General features: G+C 42.1%; 1 long non-coding RNA gene across 1 annotated transcript in view; it reads right to left on the bottom strand.

The window, feature by feature from the left end:
* Positions 1–3,899: 3,899 nt before the first annotated feature.
* LOC142761082 (uncharacterized) overlaps positions 3,900–26,595 on the bottom strand; it is a 96,817-nt gene continuing 74,121 nt past the window's right edge. The window contains exon 3 of the long non-coding RNA XR_012883498.1: positions 3,900–3,932. This is a non-coding gene — a long non-coding RNA (uncharacterized LOC142761082). The remainder of the gene's footprint in view (positions 3,933–26,595) is intronic.

Here is a 26,595-nt window from a genome sequence, read left to right on the forward strand (position 1 = left end):
TTCGTTGTTCTGCTCCTATGATGGCGTTGATCAATGGAAAACCATAATGCAGATGTGAATAAATCCTAAACTCCACAGGAGTAAACTTGATAATTTAGTGAATTAAAGAGTTATGCATTTCAGATTCGTACCAGACCGTTCTCTAGGCTCCGGCTTATTAGGTCGCCATCTATATATGGCACTAGGGAGATTTTCTTCCTTCTGGAGGATAGCTATTTTGCTTTTTTTCCAGGGAGCATAGCCCTAAATACTCCCTACCAACTGGATCTCCACGACAAGAATCAGTAGCTTTCAAAGTCATTAGACTACAAAAGGTACCATATTCAGTACAAATTCTGTTCTAACGGTTCATGCACACGACCGAGTGTGCTGTCCCGTCAATGATCTGAGGAAAAATAGGACATGTTCTATCTTTCCTCGGATCGGAAACTCAGACCATTTTTCACTGACCTGATTCACCCGCTAAAGTGTATGGGTCCGTGAAGACTATCGGGTGCCACTCAGAAGACGTCAAAAACGGCCCGAGTGGCACGACGGTCGTGTGCAAGAGACCTAATAGTTAAAAAAATAAAATTACATAGCGCTCATAGAGTAATTTGTATGGGAAACGTGTTTACCTGGTGTGGTTGTGCAAAGTACCAGGCGCAACACTGATCAGAGCAGGAAGTACAAATATGTATAGACTGGAGCAGCATTCTCCTTTGTTGTCGATTGTGTACAGAAGCATTGAGAAAAGGCAAGGCTGAACAGACACTGCTGACAGATATAACAAATCAATGTTTATAAATAAAATTATTTTTATTTTATTATTCCTATTATTATCATTAATAACTAACTAATAGTATTTTTATATAATTACTTTATTCATCCACTTCGACTCATCATTGAATCTGCTGGCGGCGCCTGTTCTTGCTTCTCAACACTTTTGTACACAGTTCAATAGTTCTAATAGATATTCTTTGAGGGACGTATATAGCTTTAGGTCTAACTAACTGAAAATCCAGTTTTCAGCAGGAGCTTGAGGGCAATAATATACAAGAATGATTAATACTATTTCTCACCATCAACGCTGGCTTCAATTTTAGTTTAATAGTGACTGAAAGAAGCGCTGCGTTAATGTTCTCTACACCCAGTATTTGCTGTATACATACATATATATATATATATATATATATATATATATATATATATATATATATATATATATATATATATATAAATATAAATATATATATATATATATATATATATATATATATATATATATATATATATATATATATATACCAAAAACGAAGAACAAGTAACAGCACCAGGACTTCAGCGTAAGGGAGATGTTGGTTTATTCACCACCAGGTGGAAGAATGAGCAACGTTTCGGTTCACACCTGAATCTTTCTCAAGCTTGAGAAAGGTTCAGGTGGGAACCGAAACGTTGCTCATTCTTACACCTGGTGGTGAATAAACCAACACCTCCCTTACGCTGAAGTCCTGGTGCTGTTACTTGTTCTTTGTCTTTGGTATTCCATTCTAAGTGAAGAAAATAAGTATTTGATCCCTTGCTGATTTTGTAAGTTTGCCAACTGTCAAAGTCATGAACAGTCTAGAATTTTTAGGCTAGGTTAATTTTACCAGTGAGAGATAGATTATATATATAAAAAAAAAAAAAAAATCACATAGTCAAAATTATATGTATTTATTTGCATTGCGCACAGAGAAATAAGTATTTGATCCCCTACCAACCATTAAGAGTTCAGCCTCCTCCAGACCAGTTACACGTGCCAAATCAACTTGGTGCCTGCATTAAAGACAACTGTCTTAAATGGTCACCTGTATAAAAGACTCCTGTCCACAGACTCAATTAATCAGTCTGACTCTAACATCTACAACATGGGCAAGACCAAAGAGCTTTCTAAGGATGTCAGGGACAAGATCATAGACCTGCACAAGGCTGGAATGGGCTACAAAACCATAAGTAAGACAAATGGTGAGAAGGAGAAAACTGTTGGTGCAATAGTAAGAAAATGGAAGACATACAAAATGACTGTCAATCGACATCAATCTGGGGCTCCATGCAAAATCTCACCTCGTGGGGTATCCTTGATCCTGAGGAAGGTGAGAGCTCAGCCGAAAACTACACGGGGGGAACTTGTTAATGATCTCAAGTCAGCTGGGACCACAGTCACCAAGAAAACCATTGGTAACACATTACGCCGTAATGGATTAAAATCCTGCAGTGCCCGCAAGGTCCCCCTGCTCAAGAAGGAACATGTACAGGCCCGTCTGAAGTTTGCAAATGAACATCTGGATGATTCTGAGAGTTATTGGGAGAAGGTGCTGTGGTCAGATGAGACTAAAATTGAGCTCTTTGGCATTAACTCAACTCGCCGTGTTTGGAGGAAGAGAAATGCTGCCTATGACCCAAAGAACACCGTCCCCACTGTCAAGCATGGAGGTGGAAACATTATGTTTTGGGGGTGTTTCTCTGCTAAGGGCACAGGACTAATTCACCGCATCAATGGGAGAATGGATGGAGCCATGTACCGTCAAATCCTGAGTGACAACCTCCTTCCCTCCACCAGGACATTAAAAATGGCTCGTGGCTGGGTCTTCCAGCACGACAATGACCCGAAACATACAGCCAAGGCAATAAAGGAGTGGCTCAAAAAGAAGCACATTAAGGTCATGGAGTGGCCTAGCCAGTCTCCAGACCTTAATCCCATCGAAAACTTATGGAGGGAGCTGAAGATCCGAGTTGCCAAGCGACAGCCTCGAAATCTTAATGATTTACAGATGATCTGCAAAGAGGAGTGGGCCAAAATTCCATCTAACATGTGTGCAAACCTCATCATCAACTATAAAAAACGTCTGACTGCTGTGCTTGCCAACAAGGGTTTTGCCACCAAGTATTAAGTCTTGTTTGCCAAAGGGATCAAATACTTATTTCTCTGTGCACAATGCAAATAAATATATATAATTTTGACAATGTGATTTTCTGTTTTTTTTTAAATATAATCTATCTCTCACTGGTAAAATTAACCTAGCCTAAAATTCTAGACTGTTCATGTCTTTGACAGTGGGCAAACTTACAAAATCAGCAAGGGATCAAATACTTATTTCCTTCACTGTATATATATGTGTGTATATATATATAAAAATGACTACTGATCTTTTTTTTTTTTCCACAAGACAGATTAGACTTCACGTTGGCATTTATGTTTTTGTCACCACATAGGTAAAATTGAAGCAAATTTGAAGCAAGCTTGGAGGAAAAAGCAAATAAAAAGTAAATCAATGGCGCACATTTGCTCATTCATTCTAATCATTAGACAGCAAAAACTTAGACCAGGCAGGCACAAAAAACAACAAATTTATCAGTGATGCCTGCTGCGTGAGAATTTTGGCACATCTTTCATGAACGGTTAGATACACTTCTTTTCCTTATATCACTTTTGATTTAGCTTATTTTGCAACAGAACTTAGTACCAAACTGCTAATTTGCGCCAAAATGTGGCAAATTTTTAACACTTTCTAGACCTATACACAGTTATAAAGCTGCTTCCAAATGTTTTCCTTCCAACAAACAATATGTGAGGACCCCAGGTAAGTTAACATTGCCAAGTACTATCAGTTTTGTGTGAGGTATATAAATGAAGGGGGAAGGGACCTGTAAGTGTACATATAGGTCCTTTATAAAGATAATGTACATTTTTGTAAGTGTAATATCCTATCATTTTGCTTTGTATTAAAATAATTACCTTGAGATACACAGAGCTCCGCTAATTTCTGTGGTAGATCTGAGGTCTCAGCTCCTGCGGGAGAACCCAATATGTCTGGTAAGGCATTGCGGCGACCTGATCTTCCCGATGCTGCAAAATCTGTGACCACAGGCTCCACATCAGTCATTTCTGACCTCTTTCTTCATAGCAACATCTGAAAATTAACACTTACAAAGGTTACATCCAGAAGAAGTGAAGCATCGTAATATGTAAAATAAATCAAACATAAAATTACATTTATTTTACTAATACCGTTTTATATAATTTATTATTTACATATGACAAGATCCTTTTTTAGCAGCCATTACTCCAGTGTCCTAATAGTAAACTCTTTTAGCCCTTCCTTATTCAATCTAAACAGCTTTCTGAAGAAACCCATTGGCCAATTGTTTAACAAAATTAAGATCTATTCCATGGGTCAGACTACCATGAAACTGAAGATTTCAGACCGGGGTGTTCACTTGAGAGAAGATTACAAACTGGATTTAACCAGAAAAAAAGGAAAGCCCAGATGTACAACTGCACAAGACTGAGCAGTTTCAGAAACACACACATTACAAATACTGAGGTAAAGGTTTCCTTAAATAGTGCATGACAAATATCAGTGTTATCTACAAATATAAAAAGGCACTACAGGAGTTGCATATTTGAGAATGGTAAATACAGAATAAAGGTTAAAATATGAAAAAGAACAAAGATTTTGGATGGTCGATGTCTGGAAAATAGAATTTTGAATAAAAGAGTCTAAGTTTAAGGTTTTTAGTTAAAGAGGAGACTAGATGTAAGACATAGAGAAAATGCAAGGATGCTGGAGGAGCTTTTGATACCTTCTGTCATGACAGAGTCCATATCCATATGATAATAGGGAGCTGCTTTGGTAAAACCTTTGAAGAGGAAAAACTTTGAAGGAGGCTTAGCACTAAAGTAACGTTGCGGCCCCTTCAGTCTTAAGATTGAGTGGGTCCAAGCCAGGGCGGGCCTTAGGGGTGTGTGACCTGTGCCTTCGCACAGGGCGCATCACTCCAGCAGGTGAAAGGGGCGCTGCGCTGGCTCCCTTCCCCTGCTTTTTTTCAGAAGCGCGCGGGCCTGGCGACTCAGCAGTTGCATTTCGGCGCTTCTTCACTTAGTGGCCGTCGCTACCGCTGTAGCAGCCATAGCAGCTGCTAGCGGCGACACCGGGCATGAGGGCGGTGGCGCCCCTAGCAGCCGCTGCGGCTGCTACAGCGGTAGCGACGACACTACAGCAGAGCAGGGAGGTATCTCCCTGCTCTGCTATCTACTAGCGCCACTGTAGTTCCCTGAAGGAGCTGAATTCCTGTGTGGCCGGGGATTCTGCTCCTGCAGCGCTCCTTGATGTCTCTGTCCATATATGGACAGTGACATCAGGGGAAACTCCTGCAGCGGAATCCATGTCCACAGCGTTGCAGATGCTGTGACCAGGGATTCCACTCCAGGAGAAGCCAATGACGTTATTGTCCATAAATGGATACAGACGACAGGAGCTTCTCCTTGAGTGGAATCCCCGGTCACAGCGTCGGCAATGCTGTGGGCGGGGATTCCGCTTCAGGAGTTTCCCCTGATGTCACTGTCCATATATGGACAGAGACATCAAGGAGCGCTCCAGGAGCAGAATCCCCAGTCACACGGGGATTCCGCTCCTTCAGGGAGCTACAGTGGCGCTATCTACAAGAGGGCTGTGGGCTGTGTGCCACTACCTACAAGGGGGCTGTGGGCTGTGTGGCATTACCTACCAGGGGGCTGTGGGCTGTGTGTCACTACCTACCAGGGGGCTGTCGGCTGTCTGGCACTACCAACCAGGGGGCTGTCTGGCACTGCCAACCAGGGGGCTATTGGCTGTGTGGCACTACCAACCAGGGGGCTGTGTGGCACTACCAACCAGGTGGCTGTGTGGCACTACCAACCAGATGGCTGTGGGCTGTGTGGCACTACCAACCAGGGGGCTGTGGGCTGTGTGGAACTACCAACCAGGGGGCTGTGGGCTGTGGGGCACTACAAAACAGGGGGCTGTGGGCTGTGGGGCACTACCAAACAGAGGGCTGTGGGCTGTTTGGCACTACCAACCAGGGGGCTGTGGGCATTGTGGCACTGCCAACCAGGGGGCTGTGGGCTGTGTGGCGCTAACAAACCAGGGGGCTGTGTGGCGCTACCAACCAGGGGGCTGTGTGGCACTACCAACCAGGGGGCTGTGTGGCACTACCAACCAGGGGGCTGTGTGGCGCTCCCTACCACGGGGCTGGGTGATGCTCCCTACCAGGGGGCTGTGTGGCGTTCCCTACCAGGGGGCTGTGTGGCGCTCCCTACTAGGGGGCTGTGTGGCGCTCCCTACCAGGGGGCTGTGTGGCACTCTCTACAGGGGGCGGTGTGGCGCTATCTACAAGGGGGCTGTGTGGCGCTATCTACAAGGGGGCTGTGTGGCGATATCTACAAGGGGGCTGTGTGGCACTATCTACAAGGGGGCTGTTTGGCGCTATCTACAAGGGGGCTGTGTGACGCTACCTACAAGGGGCTGTGTGGCGCTACCTACAAGGGGGCTGTCTGGCGCTGCCTACAAGGGGGCTGTGTGGCGATACCTACAAGGAGGCTGTGTGGCGCTACCTACAAGGGGGCTGTGTGGCGCTACCTACAAGGGGCTGTGTGGCGCTACCTACAGGGGGAATCTGTGAGTGGTGGGCTGATGGTCATTTTACTGTGAGTGGGGGGGCTGATGGTCATTTTACTTTGAGTGGGGGGCCTGATGGTCATTTTACTGTGAGTGGCGGGCTGATGGTCATTTTACTGTGAGTGGGGGGCTGATGGTCTTCAAGTGGTTTCCGCCTCTGACCTTCATTTGAAATTAATAGGAGGTAGAAAATACCTGCGGCACCCGTTCTGAGCTTTTTTGCCTGCGTCTTTTGCATTAGCTTGAACGGCTTAAGAAAAAACATAAAAAAAGGTCAAACAATGCTGTCAGTTCCTGAAGGCGTTTTGAGGCAGATTTTTTTGCCTTACAAAAAACGTGTGTAAACATACCCTACGAGTGTAGTGCTTTTTTGGGGGCACTGTCTACAAGGGGGAGGTGGGGGACTGTATTGCACTGTCTACAGGAAGGCTGTATGGCAAAAACTACAGAGGGGCACTTTACTATGTGGGGGCCACTAAGTGGACATTTTACTGTGTAGGGGTACTACAGGTGGCATAATACTGTGGGCACAATTAGAGGACAAAATACTGTGTCCTTGAAGGGGTTGTAATATATTATATTATTAAATATTATTATTATACTTTATGGGGGCACTAAAGGGGCATTATAATTTTTTTATGGGGCATTTTTTTTTAATGGTGGGGTGGGGCGCCGAAAGATCATTTCGCACGGGGCGCCATCTATCCTAAGGCCGGCCCTGGTCCTAGCAGTCAGACCTCCACCAATCACAAAGTGATGGCATATCCTAGCAATCTGTGATGTGCATAACCCCTTAGGGTATGTTCACACTGAGTTTTTTGCACGCCGTTTGCCGCGTGTTTAGCTGCGTTTTTCGCCTGCGGACATTGAGCGCCGCGGGCAAAAACGCAGCGAAATACCCTTTCTCTGCCTCCTATTGATGTCAATGGGAGGTCAGAGACGTAAATGCTCGAAGATAGGGCATGTCGTTTCTTTTTCCCGCGGGACGGTTTTTCCGCTCGTGGGAAAAACCGCCTCCGCCTCCCCTTGAAATCAATGGGAGCCATTTTTGGCCATTATTTGGCGTGTTTTCCAACGCGGTTTCCACGTCAAAAAACCTGTAAAAGAACTCAGTGTGAACTGACTTTAAATGTATTGTTTGATGAATAGAACTTGTTACATGAAAGAAAAAAAAAATCCTGTCAATGTAATGATGATTCTCTTTGGTCACTATAAGGATACCTTGATAAATAAAAAAATACATCTTCCAAGGACACATACTCACAAATCATGTGATAGGGGGCACAAATAATTCACATAAGTGATTTATTGATTAATCCTAATGCTGTTTAGGAAACTGAGTGTTTTTAATTATTTTAAAGCTTACTCTGCATATTTCCTAAAAACACCAAAATAAAAAAATATAACCAGAATTTAGCTAATGTAATTCTGGAAATCTTGTAAAGCTGTATAATATATTTCTAAACAAGGTAATGGCATACAATAGTACAGTATATGGAGGACTGGAAGAGTAGTGCATGTGAAGAAGATACATCATTTATCCGTTCTATATTCAAGGAGTTTCCTCTCAAGACAACTTCTGTTCATGTGACCAACTAAGGCATGTGCACATCATATATGGAACAAGTTAACATGTTAAAGAAATTGTCCTATGCTATGACTTTTAGCCTAATAGTTATTTTAGTCAAATGCTTTAGCACCTAATGGTAGGTCTAGATGCTGAAACAGGCTGCCGCCATGGAAATGTAGTATGACAACGGGATCATTCAAGGACCCCCCACCCCCCCCTTTCCCATGTCAGCCAGAGTAGAGAGCCACCTTTAAAAACAATGTCTCTCTCCCTCCGGCGGAATTGGCCTGACCAGGTACTTAACTGTCCCAAGTTACTTGAATGATCCCCATGTCATACTACATTTCCAGCATCTAGACCCACCATTACATGCTAATGCATTTTAAAGAACTATTAGGCTAAAAGTCATAGATTAGGATCATTTCTTTAACTTGTTATATTGTTATATCTTACCTTTCTTTTTTCCTATTAATGTTGCACTAGTTAGAATGATTTTATATAGTGTTTTGCTTGCATTGAATAATTATTTTTTTTCTATGTGTCTCAAAAAATGTTTTCCTATTAAACTCAACTAGAAAAAAAAATCCTTGTGCTTTTCCCACATTCATTTTTCCATAGGAACAGTTCTGGAAACAAACACAATCTTTAACTAGTAGGAAGTGCCCCCTGAAGGTGTGCAGACTGTGCCCCAAAATTTCTCTTTACCGCCAAACCTGCTTCCCATGTATATATATTTATTTTTTCCCTTTTTGATTCATTTTTCAGTCACTTTATTATTATTATTATTATTATTATTATTATTATTATTATTATATACTATGCGTAGTCTCTGGACTATAGTGGATTATAGCCTTCTCTGCTCTGGTCTGGGCACTTTCACTGTAATTATCAATGGTGGCTATGGCTCCATCCCTCTTACTAGTAATGTTAAAACAATCTGCTCCTTCATATGTGCATTGATGTTTATATGGAAATGGTTGCGGTAAAGAAAGTGTTTTAAAGCAATAATTGTCAGTGTAAAGCCAAACTAGTAGAGTGACTTATGTATAATACAATGACTGCTGATCACCATGCCAGCAAGATGTAATATACAATGATTACTTCATAAATGGGTCTGTTGCCCACATAGTCTCTGTAATCAGTACTTGTAGAATGTGATTCTATTAAAAAAAAATCAAGACATTGGAATTATTTTAGCGATTTTTACAAATTACAGTCCACTGATTCTTTTCATTCACTTTTTACTGTCTATGTCACTTTTAACCTTTGGAGGAAATGAATCACGGCTTTGAGCTTATCCTTTTTGACAAGATGGTTATGTGTGAATGTTGAATGGGCATATGCTGTATAGAAAATAAGAGCAAGGACATGGGAGAAAAGCAGGTGAATGTGCTACCGGAAAGTACTAGAGGCATCTGTCTGACTCCATCTTATCATCAGTAACTACAATGATTCATTCCATATAAAACATCCTTAACCTTTAAATCTGTTTGTCCTTTCTTCATTTTTCGTACTGGGGATTATGTTAAACATCTTCAGAAAAAAAGTCTCATAGAAAATCATGGGGTCAGTTTCTGGGTTAATGTAATGTTTACTCATTAACTTTTCATAGTTTTGGTAAAAAAAAACCGAAAAAACCCAGATCTCAGTTGGTAAGGGAAAACTGGGTCCAGCATAACTAATGCCTGCTTGCACTTTGCCTGTGCTGTGTTTTTTTTTATAAATGCAGCAAATATGTCTTATAGGGTCAGTGTCATGGAATAGCAGGATTACTTATATTATTTGATGCAGTTTTCTGAAGACATCATAGAACTGGGCGAGTCTGCACATGAATAGATTAATTGTTAACATAATGGGTAGTTGTGTAAATTTATAAAGACAATACCCAAAAATGGTAACCTCAGAGAATTCAAGCGAAGCTAGACAGATGGACATCTGGCCCTCTACAAATTATAAGACCCCTCCAGAATTACTGTCATTATGTTAATCTTACAATGGTGTGGCTTGCAGCTGCCTAGATACACCCTCTCTCTGCATCTCCAGCCCAAAATGTGCCCATTCTGTAATAACTTCATTTTCCTTGGAAGTTCTACAAGCTGTAAGAAGCAATAAAGTCTATCTCAATTAGCCATTTCTCAGTTTGGCTTTACAATGTGAGATTCTATGTTTTCAGTTTACACAACATGCCATAAACATGTGGGACTCATTCTAAGGAGATTAATGTAGTCTAATCTTGGAGAACTTTCTGACATGTTCTCTACATCAGGTAATCTGTTCATACAGCACGTGGTCTCTCAAGGTAGAAATAAACATTGGTCTCTGTATCTGACAAACTCCATATATATTGCTTGTAGGAAATACTTAACCTCAATAATATTCAGCCCTATGATTATATCAAATACTAGCTCCATTTATAAAAATAGCCAATAATAGTCTGTGAAGAGATTAAATAAAGAACACATGAAATCTCCCAGATCAGTGGATAAATGCAACCACCAGATATTATGTGACACAAGAATCACTCGCCATGTAACAACATGACTTAAGCCCATTTAAAAAAGCATGGCAAGAATTAAGGATGGTAGTTCATACAAGCCCAAAAACATCAGCTCAAAATATCTAGAGCAGTGATGATTTTTATTGCATTAAAGGCTATGTACCCCTTTAAAAATATTTTTTTATTTTAATAAAAATGTCTGTCAGTGTGTTTGGTGCAACATTCCAAATACTTTTTATTAAAAAATATTTTAACTTTTTGAGATACAGCTGCTCTTTATACAGTATACAGAGCAGCTGTATCGTGTGCTAAGGCCTGAAGCCATCAGGTCAGCGGCACTGATGGGTTAAGTGATCAGTTGTGAATTTAGATGTGATCGATAACAGCTAGATCCTGCGAGAGACACGTCACCTGCTGACATTAAACCCGTCAGTCCCGCGGACCTGACAGATATAGGTTTCAGTGCTAGATACAGCTGCTCTGTTTACAGGATACAAAGCAGCTGTACTCAAAAAGTAAAAATATTTTTTAATATAAAGTATTTAGAAAGTTTCACCAAACACACTGCATTCTTTTATATATATATATATATACACATATATATATATATATATATACATATATATATATATTTCAAAGGTGGACATAGCCTTTAAGACATAATGAACCCAAAGACAGATGACGTGTATGGGCCTTATCGGACGCTTACAGAGGACTGATCTCAGAGGAAATAATGACCAATTAAAGATAGGTATTGTTATTGATATCCAGGCACCAGATACCTGTGGGCCAATCTAGTGTCTATGGCTTCCTTCATACACCATGTGAATACAGCCAGTAACTAATCATACAGCAATGATATCTAGGAAGACAAAATATCATTATAATATGCCAGATTTAAGCTATTACTATTTGATATCCCATGAATGTATTCATAATGCATTGTCCAACAATATTAAACAGGTTTAAAGCTAACATAGTTCTAAATTAATTAACTACATTTCTTCAGATTTAGAAGGCAAGTGACAGCGAAGGGGTCACCACATCATGATCGCTGGACCCTTCTTTAAAGATACAAGAATGGGAGCTCTAAAGTGGGATTCCCAACCAATGTATTACATTAATAGAAATAAATAAATGGTATAGATCTCTGTAAGCTTAGTTGGAGGTATTTTATGTTTGTTGAAGACAATGTTTTACTTCTCTCTTTTCCCTGGTTTATAAACAAGTCACAGTTAAAATGTAATAATTACAATATTTCTTGGCATGTTTCACAAACGTTTTCATTAAAATGTTCGTTGTATAAAGCTCAATTATTAAACTACTGGCCTAAGAGTATAATATATTCAATAAACAAATATAAATCATTGTTACATGGCAAAGATATTTCTAGGTTTGAAAACAACTTCACACTTTAAGCTACAATTGGGTGCACTTGAGACCAATCTACGGTGAACTGATATCTGCTTTGAATTTTAATCAAGTACAAATCACTCCATCTGAGTTTAACAAATGTTTGCTAAGACTTTTCTTTGTAGGCTTCAAATAAGCTTCGAGCTCAATACTTCACACTTTATTAACCTTTTAGAATTTACTTGTAGTAACTTCAAAATATCCAGGGTCATCCATGTACAGATGAAGGCTATATACATTTTTTGTTATTACCTAAAATTTAAAAAAAGAAAATAACTTAGTATTAACTTTTTTTTTAAATCCTACCGTTTTGTGTATATAGCTCTTATGCAGATCTATGTGTCTCCATGTTTACAGACTATAATAACTGCTGTGTGTAATCTAATACTGTTGGTATGTGTCACTCCACTTCACTTACTCGCTTTTTTCCCTAACCTACACACTGTAGAAGAGGAGCCCGTCCTGTGTAGTGGTAAATCTAACATTGAAGATTATATAGACAATATTTGATGAATTGCAGATGAATAATGCCCTTTTATTTCCAACGTAACATAGATACACTATCTGTTGTGTAAATATAGACATAGGCGTCATATTTTTTCTGCACATTCCCCTGCCTGCAGGAAAGCTAGAAAATGTGTGCAACATCAATCCCAATCATCTACAATGCGGCTTGAATAGGGAGAAGAGTATTATTTTTAAGTATGATTATGGGTAATGTCATTATCATATTTAGAAAAGGTGGAGGATGTATACCTACCGAACCCAAAAACAAAGGTAAATCTATGTCTCAAAGTCCACAGGTTTCAGACAGTAGTCACCTAGCAACAAGCTGTAGACTGCATTAGTCATCTGTATACATGTACAATATACACTAAACTACAACCTAAAATGTGATGCAAAGTAATTACATTTAAGAGTATTGGCACAGTATGACACCCTCTTTTAACCCCTTAAGGACATAGCCAATTTTGGCCTTGAGGACAGAACTATTTTTTTTATATTTCCCTCTTTGCATCCCGACGCTCATAACTCTTTTATTTTTTGTACGACGTAGTTGTATGAGACTTTGTTTTTTGCAGGACGAGTTGTAATTTATGTAGGTACCATTTTGTGGTACAAATACATTATCGTTTAATTTCTATACATTTTTATTTTGGCGAAAATGCAGAATAAAAGCAGTTCCGCATCAGTTTTAATAATATTTTTTTTACACTATACACCAATCATCATAAATAAGGTTATACATTTGTTGTACAGGTTGTTACGGTCGTGGCAATACCAAATATGTCTAAATTATTTCATGTTTTGGGACTTATATTTTAAAAAGTTTATTTATTATAAAAAAATGTGTGTTTCTGTGTATTTTTTTTACTTTTTATTTATTTATTTATCATTAACTTTTTTTACATTCATTTTAATTTTTTTTTTTAATCCCTTAAAGGGATTTATCATTTTTATTTTTATTTTGTAACTGCAATGTACTGGCATAGATCTATATGCCAGTACATTAGCTTGTACTGATAGTACACAGGCAGTTGTTAGGGCACACCTCACTATGCCCTAACAACAGGAAATATGTTCAGACAGCCCTGGGGTCCTTCAATGGACCCTGGGCTGTCTGGCTATACAAGTTATGGGCTTTGATCGCGTCACAGTTATCTTCTGTGACGCGATCAAAGTTCAGTCCCCTCTCCTTGAACGCCGCGATCAGCTGTCATCGCGGCATTCAAAGGGTTAACGGCGGAGAGAAGATGTTTTTCTTCTCTCCGCTGTCAAAACGGGGCCGTGGCTGTGTATTACAGCCATTGCCCCGCTCTCGATCACGCGCACAGACGGCTGTCACACAGGTCGAGAATGCTCGTCCTAATGCGCCAAGTACTCGCCGCTCAGGACGAGCATTCTCGTCCTGTGTCAGCAATCAGTTAAGTTAGAATTGGACACACCATCTGTGAGGGCCATATACTGCCTGGGTAGCATCTTACAAAGCTATTATATAAGCCAAAGAAAATTTGCCTTCACAAGCAGTGGTACAAAATACTTCACTTGGTAAAAAGTAAACAATTAAAACTTTAAAGTTGTCATCTACACAGTTATGTCCAAATATGAATTGTTATGTCCTCTCCCTTATAAATGAGGTGTGATATTAAGGGGTTTTAAACAAACCACATTTATCGCCTATCCATAGAATAGGTGATAAATGTTAGATCATGTGAAAGATCGCTGTGGGCCACACCTCTGGGACCACCACCGGTCACCAGTAAGGGGGTCCCGAGTCCCCTGTTCCTCCTCACTACTATTATGATGAGAAGGAATTTATATGGAATGGCTGTCAACTCTATTCAAGTTGCAAAAACCCTCTCTGTTTTACTTTCTTACTTAGTTGCATGGAGCGGCATGCTCAACCACCACTTCCTGCAAAACTCCTCTCTGCGATCATTGTAGTGAGGAGGAACAAGGGAAACTGTATTCCGTGGATAGGATAAAAACGTGGTTTGTGAAGAAGAAAAAACCTTTAATTGGCAGGTTTCAAGATTTCCAATGTCCTATATTCAACATTTACAAAGAACATTTTCAAACTTTTATAAGGTTCCTGAATAAAAATAAAAAGGAAACAATTGCATCGATTTTTCAGACTGTGTACACAGAACTTGCAGACTGTCTACCACGCAAAGCTGACAAGCTACTTATTAACACTACTGCAAGAGGTGGGCAAAGAGTCATCTAATTCCTGGGCTTTACCACCCATCAGAGTCATGATAAACTTGAGATCAGTTACAACAATGTATTTGAGCACCATTTATCATTTGCATTTTTTGAATAGACCCTTGGGGACTAAATGCCCAAATGATCAGTTCCTTAACGTCTACTTTCTATTAAGAAAATGCACATAAAACTGCTCATATACATTCGATTTTTGCAATCCACAGCCATTTTTTTACAATTTCCTCTTGTGGTCATGGTCCACCAAAAATAAGCTGGGACCCCAGCGATCAGCTGTAATCGGAAGGGGGTACTCAATAGCATGTATTCAATTCTCCTGCAGCACCACTACAGGGGAAATAAAGCATTACATGTTGCCCATTGAAATCAATGGGATGTCAATAATGTGTAATGCACAAATGTGCTAGGTCCTCCCGAGAGATAGATTGTAACAGCTCTCTGCTCCAGATAATTAAAAGAGGTCCTGAATGAGTGACTACCCTCTATTAACTCTGAAACATGTAATAGGTTTTCCAATACAGACAACTCCTTTAATGTATAAGAGCCAAAGCTGCAAGATGTTAGATGTTCATAGACAATCATAATGCCACCTCTAACAGATGACCTTGAATTGGCCAGCATCATACAGTGGCAACATATTCCGCATCGCTTTACAGTTCAGCTAAAAAGGATTTTGTGGGAGTTATAAATGTCTGTACAGCTGTTGAGAAGCCCATTCTTATGATCTTATTAACATTTAAAGAAGTCTGGGTATGATTTACTCTCAACTAGAAATAAATCGTATAAACTTTCAATCAAGAGGGCAACAACAGTTAGACGCTCTGTTTATAAACCTCCAGATACTATTTTGTGGCATTATTTTATGATATAACTGAATACAATCATGCCAATTTTTTCGCTCAGGACAAAGACACGTACTATTTCAGTTCTAGTCAACAGTACCTTGCTGGAGACTAAGTAATCCACTGAGATTTGTGACTGCCAGCAAATGACATAGCAGCCAATGTGAAGTGGAAATGACAGCTGCATCCTTCACCTATGTGGGAAAGAAACTGAGAATTTATAGCTTAATAAGTTATGTATCTTGCATCCCTTTCATAGACTATTGGATTGCACTATTTCAAGTCTGGAATAATGGTGTTGTTTACCTAAAATGGGTATTCCATCACAGACAGCCATGGCATATATATCTGCTGGGGCGCCCCTCAATACTGAGAAGGAAGACTGCAGCGCTGTTTAATAATGCATCCCTTTCAAAGTTTCGCCATACACAGCGACGCTCCTGGCCATTGACTGTGCAAGGACCTGCAGTAGGGCACCGTTCACGTGAATGGAGCTGTGTTTTAGTTCACTGCAAAGCAGGTGGCGGTGAGAGCCACTATGTATGAAAAAAAAACCTGAAGGGATTGTGGGGGGTGCTGGCAGTCGGACCCTCACCAATTAAAAAGTGATGGTATATCCTAGCCATATGCCATGTATTCAAAATGAGCTTTTAATAAATATCTCAGCTTTATATGAAGAAAGGTATGACTGCCAATTTAGCTTTGAGTTATGTCTGACAGACTGGTTGCGGGTTTACTTGAGATTGTCAGGAAGTATGTTTCTAGCAAACAGTTTGTCTCACATTACTTCAACTGAAGGCAAAATTGCCACTTGGCCATAGTTTAAATTAAAGGCTATTCACACCTCTGCAGACTTTTTTTTTTATTGCTCCATTGCATTTATAAAAAATTACTACGGGTCTTCATGGTTATTGATTTAAAAAAAAAAAAAAAAACCTGTGTAGTTTGATCCTGCAGTCATATTCCCTTTAATCTGTCCCCTACTTCTTGCTTATGTGCATTTGCTTATAGTCTGTAACAATGAAAACACATAGGTCTGCCTAGGAGCTATATACAGAAGAAGCTAGTCTTTTAATCGAGACTATCTGCCAAGGTGCTTAATAATTTTTTAAGGCAGATCTTCAGGCCTGACATTATATCCAAAGTGGTTGTCCTACCATAGAATTAGATTAGGAAAATGGTTGCAAATCAGTTAAGGTCCCTTTACACGGGCCCATTAAACGAGCGTCGATCGTCAATAAAGCACGCCAATTGGCGCTCGTTTGCTCCATTTAAACAGAGCAAAAATTGCAAGTATGGGGACAAAAGGAAATGTGCTGCTGAGAAGCGACCATTTTTTTGGTTGCATAAAAATTGGGATCAGCTGATGAACAAGCGTTTGCTCGTTCATCGGCTGATTGCTACCCTGTTTACACAGAGCAATGATTGGGATCGAGTGTTTGTGCGAGCGCTCATTTGCCCGATCATTGGCCTGTGTAAAAAGGCCTTTAGATATGACAGTTGACATAAAACATAGTGATTACCAGGGCCACATTATAAGAATAATTGTCTTTCTAGAGACCTCCAGCACCTTGTCCTCACAATGCAAGCGCCTGGTGTGAAGAATACAAATTCAAGGGCATGTATGTCATATGCAGTAGATATGTTTGTTGAAATAAGGCACTGTTTAGGCATAGTAAGGCGTATTTTTTCCACATATCTTGATCCGACCCTGAAAGGTTATGATAATTTTACTTTAGCTGCGGCATATAAAGTTCAGTTGAGCAAGTATTCCACTGGCCATTCATTTCTATGCAGTTATTATTTTTCTCTTGCATCTACAGTATTATAGTTTGGTGTGTTTTTAAAAACTTTGAGTGAGGGAGTGATAAATGTCAGATTCCTAGTCTCCTTGGTGATGTTCCAGGATTGAATATCTTTTTTCCCTGACCCATACAATATATGTAAAACACTAGGCAAGGGAAATTACATATTTTCTGGTAAGTCATTTCCCAACATCTAAAATCTGTGACTAAACAGGAAGCATGCTGTGTTTATAGTCTTAACTGTTCACCTATTTTTCTCACACGTCTAAGTTTACTGTCAAACAATGATCTGACAGGACATAACATCCAAACATTCCCTGGAATTGTTCATTGGTTTTTCAGAACATGAACCATCAGGACAAAGAAAAACTGAGCATGAGCCTTGATGACAACATTATTACTGCATGATACACATAGTTTGTATGTTTTCTCCATGCTTGCACTCTTGCATGCTTGCATTGTTTTTTTCTAGGTATTTCTAGGTATTTCTAGGTAGGCCGGTCAGCGGGATAAAATGTGCCATCTTAGAGAACCGTTCCACCACCACCCAGATGGTGTTGCATCCTGCTGAGTGAGGAAGGTCTGTGACAAAGTCCATCGCGATATGCTGCCAGGGGGCACTGGGTACAGGCAGAGGTTGAAGCAGGCCGGCAGGCTTGGTGTGAGTCACTTTGTTAGAGGCACACACCATGCAAGCAGAAACAAAGTCCAGAACATCTTTAGGTAGCGTGGGCCACCAGAAGTGACGAGCAATCAGGTCTCGGGTTTTACGGACACCAGCGTGCCCAGCCAGTTTAGAACTGTGTCCCCAGCGGAGAATTCTTCTCCTGTCTGCCAACCGAACAAACGTCCTCCCAGGAGGGATGTCTCTAATCTGCAGAGGATAAGCGGTGACAACGCAGGACGGGTCTATGATAGTCTGAAGGGACTCCACCGTGTCCTCCGTCTCAAACGATCTGGACAGGGCATCGGCCCTCACATTCTGGTCCACGGGACGGTAGTGGAGCAGAAATTGAAAACGGGGGAAAAACAGCGACCACCTGGCTTGACGGGGATTCAGTCGTTGTGCAGACTGAAGGTAGGTGAGGTTCTTGTGGTCGGTGAAGATCAGGATCGGGTGAGCAGCGCCCTCTAGAAGATGTCTCCACTCCTCCAGAGCCAATTTGATGGCCAGTAGCTCCCGATCTCCAATGGAGTAATTGCGCTCAGCAGAAGAAAACAGACTTGAGTAGTAGCCACATACCACTGCCTTTCCATTGGAGCTCCTCTGTAACAGAAGTGCACCTGCACCAACAGAGGAAGCGTCCACTTCCAGAGAGAACTGCCGAGATACGTCAGGATGATGGAGGATCGAGGCTGAAGTGAAGGCTCTCTTGAGGCTAATAAATGCGGACTCTGTCTCTGGAGTCCACACTTTGGCGTTCACACCCTTCTTGGTAAGGGACGAGATGGGGGCCGTCAGAGAAGAGAAGTTAGGAATAAACTGCTGGTAGAAATTGGCGAATCCCAGGAACCGCTGTATGGCCCTTAAGCCTTGAGGACGTGGCCACTCCAGGACAGCTTTCACTTTCTCAGGATCCATCTTGAGGCCTAGATCCGAGATGATGTAGCCCAGGAAGGGCAGAGAACTCTTCTCAAAGACGCACTTCTCCAGCTTGGCGTATAAATGATTCTCCCTTAATCGTAGTAGTACCTGACGGACATGCCTCCGATGAGTCGTCTGATCTGGGGAGAAAATCAAAATAACATCGAGATAAACAACAACATAGACATAGAGTAGATCTCGGAAGATATCGTTAACGAACTCCTGAAACACTGCGGGAGCGTTACACAGTCCGAAGGGCATCACCAGTTATTCGTAGTGCCCGTCCCAGGTGTTAAAAGCCGTTTTCCATTCATCACCCTGGCGAATCCGGACTAGATTGTGAGCACCCCGCAGGTCTAGCTTAGAAAAATTTTTGGCTCCTCGTATGCGATCAAACAGCTCAGAAATGAGTGGCAACGGGTATTTGTTCTTGACTGTGATCAGGTTGAGGCCCCTGTAGTCAATGCAGGGACGAAGGGATCCGTCCTTCTTTTTAACAAAGAAGAATCCAGCCCCAGCCGGGAAGGAAGACTTTCGTATGAAACCCCTCTCCAGATTCTCCTTGATATAGGCCGACATGGATAGAGACTCTGGCAAGGAGAGAGGATATACCCGTCCACGGGGAAGAGAGGCATTGGGAACCAGTTCAATGGGGCAGTCATAAGTCCGATGTGGAGGCAGCGTCTCAGCCTCCCTTTTGCTGAAAACATCTGCATACTGAGCAAATTGGGAAGGCAGTCCCGCCAACGACTGAGGCAGAGAAGGCTCGACCGGATGGATCTGCAACAGACAACGACCATGACACTTGGAGCCCCATTGGAGAACCTCTCCAGAATTCCAGTCCAGGATTGGGGCATGTAGTCGAAGCCAAGGCAGGCCCAGTAGAACAGGGTTGATGGCCTTGGGCAAAACAAGGAAAGAAATAAATTCGAAATGCAGGACTCCAACCTGGAGCTTCAACGGCTTGGTCTTAGAAAAGATGGGATCAGGCAGAGGCAGTCCATTAACTTAGGCAACAGCCAAAGATGTCTCCAGGGGAACTGTGGGCAGCTGAAGATGATCCACAAGCTCTTTTTGGATGAAATTTTCAGCAGAGCCAGAGTCAAGATAGGCAGAGACTTGATGCGTCCTGTCGCCGGATACTAGGGTCACAGGAATGGTCAATTTGGAACCGAATGCTCTGTTAGGTTCCGTTCCACTTAGGGTTGTCTCTCCAACCAATCCTAGGCAAGGGGGTCTCTCTGGCTTCTGGGGACACAGACGCAGAATATGGCCTCCACGGCCGCAATACAGACAAAGTCCAGAAGTGCATCTGTGTTGACTCTCCTGGGTAGACAACTTGACATAATTCCTCTGCATCGAATCCTCTGGTGGAATGACTGAGGGGGAATGCGGGACAGCAGAATCCAGCCTGGGAAGTTCTCTCTCCCGGAGAACCTCTTGGGAACGTTCCCGGATCCTCATGTCAACTCGGGAGGCGAGTAAGATAAGATCGTCCAGGGTAGATGGCAGATCACGAGCAGCCAGCTCGTCCTTGATCCCTGTAGACAGTCCCTGCCAGAACATAGCCACCAAAGCCTCGTTGTTCCAGGTCAATTCAGCAGCCAGGATACGGAACTGGATGGCATACTCGCCCACGGAGAGGTCTCCCTGGTGTAGGGTTAACAAGGATGCAGCAGCCGAAGAAACTCTCCCAGGTTCCTCAAAGATCGAGCGGAAGGTCTGTAGGAAGCACTGCAAGTCTCGGGTCTCTGGTCCCTGATGTTCCCACAGAGGATTAGCCCATGCCAGGGCTTTGCCAGTAAGGAGAGAGATGATGAAGGCGATCCTGACATCATCCGAACAGAAGGACCTGGCATGTAGTCTGAAATGGTTCAGGCACTGATTCAAAAATCCCCTGCAGGACCCCGGATCTCCGTCATAGCATGGAGGTAGCGGCAAGAAACACAGGGGGTTGGTACCGGTACAGACAGGAAGGGTAGCAGGCGGAACCGCAGGAACGGTGCGGTGATGACTGTGGTTGGAGCAAGCAGCCGATGGGTTATGGCGGATTCCTCTGGACGTGGCAGATGACACAGGACATGGCGGATTCCTCTGGACGTGGCAGATGACACAGGACGTGGCGGATTCCTCCGGACGTGGCAGATGACACAGGACGTGGCGGATTCCTCCGGACGGGGCAGATGACACAGGGCGTGGCGGATTCCTCCGGATGTGGCAGATGACACAGGGCGTGGCAGAATCCTCCGGACGTGGCAGATGACACAGGACGTGGCAAGACTCGATACTAAGGCACAGCACGGGGACCAGGAAGGGGTGACAAGGCACGGGTAACTATTGGAACGGGAAACACTAAGGGACCATTTGCAAGACAGACTAGGAAAACTAACAACGCTCAGGCAAGGATTAGAAGGCCAGGGGCCTTCTTATAGAACAGGAAATCGTGGCAGTTTCTGATGATGACGATTTCCTATTTGCGTGCGCTGGCCCTACGGGACACAGCCGAACGGAGCGGAAGTGAGCGCTGGCGTCTCCTAGGAGGTAGACGGGGACCAGCGCTCACGGATCCATGGCTGCGGGCGTCGGGAGGTGAGTGAACCCGACGGCCCGCGGCCATGGACGCTACAGCTTTCAAATGCGTTTAGCTCAATAATATTCAACTCCAATAACAGGATGAACATTGCTACAATAAGTAAGAGTTAACGCTAAGAGATCGACGTCCTCAGAACGCAGCTGGACACCAGATTAGGAGCAGGATAAACTGTACCGCATATGATACAATATAGAGAAATACGTTTGGGACGGTCAGCAAAAGAAGGAGCAGGTCACCACCATAACACTGGGAGACAAATTTCACTGGTTTCCTATTTATGACAAATCTGGTCTGCGGTGGGGTGTGATGCGCAATAGCGCCAAAGTATAATTTCTTACCAAAGAGACAAATGCCACTAACCATGCCTTACCTGTTTGATGAACTATCATGGTAATATTTACTATTACTATTTTCTGTTTTTTAATTAAGAAACAAGTACATTAAGGCTATGTTCACACGGAGTATTTTGGGGGAGGAATATCTGCCTCAAAATTCAGTTTGGAACTTTGAGGCAGATATTCCTCTCCCTGCACGCCGATTTTCGCGGCGATTATCGCGCCGTTTTTCGCCCGCGGCCATTGAGCGCCGCGAGCATAAAACAGCGAGAAATACCCTTTCTCCTGCCTCCCATTGAAGTCAATGGGAGGTCAGAGGCGGAAGCGCCCGAAGATAGGGCATGTCGCTTCTTTTTCCCGCGAGGCAGTTTTACTGCTCGCGGGAAAAAGACGCCGACGCCTCCCATTGAAATCAATGGGAGGCGTTCTCGGGCCGTTTTTGCCGAGTTTTGCGACGCGGTTTCCGCGTCAAAAAACTCTGCAAAATACCCCGTGTGAACATAGCCTTAGATATGATAACATGTGCTTCAAGTTAGTTATCAACATGTCCAGAGGTTTATAAGTTATTGTTTGATAAAGAATACATAAACTTAGCCAATATATATTGTGACTATTTACTAAGGCTTTGTTCACATCAGCGCCAGGGCTGCGTTCAGGGGTTCCGACTGACCTTTCCATCAGGGGAACTCAACGGAATCCAAACTGAACAAACGGAAACCATAGGTTTCAGTTTGCATCGCCATTAATTTCAACGGTGACGGATCCATTGCAAATTGCTTTCCGTTTTGACCGTTGTGTAAGGGTTCCGTCGTTTTGACGGAATGAATAGCGCAGTCGACTCCGGTATTGATTCCATCAAAACAACGGAACCCTTACACAATGGTGACAAACGGAAACCCTTTGCACCGGATACGTCGCCATTGAAATCAATGGTGATGCAAACGGAAACCCATGGTTTCCGTTTGTTTCAGTTTAGATTCCATTCATGGGCCCCCCTGTCGGAAAGGTCCGATGGAACCCATGAGTCCCGACGCAGATGTGAACGAAGCCTAAGGCCGGATTCACACGAGCGTGTTCGGTCCGTGTTCGGGCCGCAACTCCCAGACCAAACACACTGCAGGGAGCTGGGCTCCTAGCATCAACGTTATCTATGATGCTAGGAGTCACTGCCTCGCTGCAGCAAAACTGTCCCGTACTGTAATCATGTTTTCAGTACAGGACAGTAGTTCCACGGAGAGGCAGTGACTCCTAGCGTCATAGATAACTATGATGCTAGGAGCCCGGCTCCCTGCAGTGGGTTCGGTCCGGGAAATGCGGCCGACATACGGACCGGGTATCATGGACCGAACACGCTCATGTGAATCCGGCCTAATACAGATTTTGTACACTGAAGTATCTGGAGAGCTGGTGTATTTGTTTCATTGTTTTGGTACTATTTCTCATATTATTCAAATCATTACAAATGCAACAATACCAATACACTTTCATGCAGTAGTGAATAAATTCACATATCAGCATAATTTTTTTTTATTGTGTAGGTTTCTATTGTGTTGATAATACTACTGAATTTCACGGCCACTTATTTGTTTCACTTGAACACTGCACGCCTCGGGGAGTTTGTAATCTTATGTCATATGTATAACATGGCTATTGTGTGCCAGTAGCTTCCTAAATGCTAAACAATCAGAATGTGTTGTCCTTCCATCTGCTGAATTTATAACCTTCAACATCTTTATAAAGTCAGCTCCAATTTTAGCCTCAGCCACATAATCATATTACCACCTAAAGCTCACGTGTGTGGAAACTAATCTGGACCGCCAATCGAAAGCTGCATGTAATAAGCATATTTTATTTAAGGAGAAAACTTTCTGTAAATCGATGTAGTTAGAATTCAGTCTGAAATGTAATTAAGATGTCCTCTATATCCAATATTATTCGGAAGGAAATTGTAAAGTGCTGAAAATACTAATTATTCTTCTATTAATGTTCTGAAAACTAGAACTACGCACAAGTAACTTGGAAAATGGAGATCAATACTCTGCTATTAATTTTGGAATCAACAACATTAAAAATAATCACTTATTACATACATTTACTGGCTGTGAATTACCCTCCCAAATGGTGAGATGTGTTCTGTATGAAAAGAGCCCAAGCGTTAGTCTAAAATGCTATATTGCCAAAATTTGACCAAAAGCTATCTCTTTGTGAAAATGTAGCACATACCCACTAAATCTAAAATGTATCAGAACATTTGTTGTATGATTTTGTGCTTGACATGGTAGAAATGGAAAGGCTCTACTGTTACTCACTACCAATCAGAATGAATTATTTTGCAGCTAAAATTATTCTTTAAAATCTAGAGAACAATGACACATGATTATAAAGGGGTATTTAATATTTACGTATCTCCTGACATGTCTATAAGTCACCTTTACTTATTGTTGTAACCAGGGCCGGCCTTAGGTTCTATGGCACCCTGTGCGGGATTCTCTATTGCTGCCCTCCACAAATTAACCACATATATATATATACACGCACATACTGGAAAATATATACTGTACATACATAGAGGCACATATTTAGACATACAGGCAAATATACATACATATATATATATATACCGACACACAAACACACATACGAGGCATGTACGCACACACATAATGGGTCATATACAAATACATATAGATAAATATATAGACATAAAGACTCAAATATACCCACACAGGCACATATATACACAGTACAGATAATGTAGTAGATGTTACCTGCAGTCCTATGGAACACCACAGATAACACACATAGTGATAACTCTCTGAGTACAGATAACGTGTTAGTCTTACCTGCAGTCCTATGTAACACCACAGATAACAGTGATAACTCTCTGAGTACAGCTAATGTATAAGTCTTACCTGCAGTCCTACGTAACACCACAGATAACACAGTGATAACTCTCTGATTACAGATAATGTATAGTGTTACATGCAGTCCTATGTAACACCACAGATAACAGTGATAACTCTCTGAGTACAGATAATGTATAAGTCTTACCTGCAGTCCTACGTAACACCACAGATAACACACAGTGATAACTCTCTGATTGCAGATAATGTATAGTGTTACATGCAGTCCTATGTAAGACCACAGATAACAGTGATAACTCTCTGAATACAGATAATGTATTAGTGTTACATGCAGTCCTATGTAACACCACAGATAACAGTGATAACTCTCTGATTACAGATAATGTATTAGTGTTACATGCAGTCCTATGTAACACCACAGATAACAGGGATAACTCTCTGAGTACAGATAATGTATAAGTCTTAGGGCTTATTCAGACGAACGTAAAATACGTCCGTGCAACGCGCGTGATTTTCACGCGCCTCGCACGGACCTATGTTAGTCTATGGGGCCGTGCAGGCAGTCAGTGATTTTTGCGCAGCGTGTGTCCGCTGCATAAAACTCACGACATGTCCGTACTTTTCGCGCATCACGCACCCATTGAAAACAATGGGTGCGTGAAAACCACGCATGGCACACGGAAGCACTTCCGTGGGACGCTCGTGATTCGCGCAACAGCAGTGAAAAGTGTGAATGAAAACAGGAAAGCACCACGTGCTTTTCTGTTTACAAACATACAAACAGAGTGTCATAATGATGGCGGCTGCATGAAAATCACGCAGCCACGCTTCATATGGGGCTGATACACAGAGCTGTTAAGTGCCTTTTGCGCACGCAAAACACAGCGTTTTTGCGTGCGCAAAACGCACACGCTCGTGTGAATCCGGCCTTACTTGCAGTCCTACATAACACCGCAGATAACACACTGTGATAACTCTCTGATTACAGATAATGTATTAGTGTTACATGCAGTCCTATGTAACTCCACAGATAACACACATAGTGATAAGTCTTTGATTACAGATAATGTATTAGTGTTACCTACAGTCCTACGTAACTCCACAGATAACACACAGTGGCACGTGCAATATTATTGGAATGCACATCCGCCATACATACACGGATAGTGTTAAGAGGATAAAGGGCTTGTCCGTGTTTAAACTTTTTATGTGGCAGCAGGAGAGGAGAGCTTCAAATAAAAAAGCAGCCTATACTTACCTCTCCCCCCCCCCCCCCAGACTTTTCTGCGCTGGAGGTTTCTGTCATCTCTGTTCTGTGTATACACAGAGCGGCTGCAGTGGTGACATCACGACGACAGTACATCACCGCTGCAGTCTATTACTGGTCTCAGCTGAACACTGCTGAGGCTATTAATAGGCTGCAGCGGTGGCATACGGTCAACATTATGTCACTGCTATATACAAACAGAGAACGGCTCTGATGGGAGACCCAGCTCAGAAACGTCTGGGAGGAGAGAGGTAAGTATAAGTTCTTTATTTTAACTTCTCCAGCAGCTTCATCATAATGTTGTTTTTTTTTATTCCGGACAACCGCTTTAAAGACTATGCATACTTTTGAAATCGTATTTTTTTTTTTTTTTTAAATAGTCAGTGTGTTTTGTGCAACTTTCTAAATAAATACTTTTTCTTAAAAAATATTGTAACTTTTTGTGATACAGCTATTTTGTATTCTTTATACAGAGCAGTCATATGTAGCGCAGAGACCTGAATCCGTCAGGTCAGTGGGACTGATGGGTTCAGTATGAGTGGGTCCCCCTGACACTAAACCCGTCAGTCTCACTGACCTGACGGATTCAGGTCTCAGCGCTACATACGGCTGCTCTGTATACAGAATACAAAGCAGCTGTAT

The sequence above is a fragment of the Rhinoderma darwinii genome, chromosome 4 (genome assembly GCF_050947455.1).
Source record: "Rhinoderma darwinii isolate aRhiDar2 chromosome 4, aRhiDar2.hap1, whole genome shotgun sequence".
In the NCBI taxonomy this organism is placed as follows: domain Eukaryota; kingdom Metazoa; phylum Chordata; class Amphibia; order Anura; family Rhinodermatidae; genus Rhinoderma; species Rhinoderma darwinii.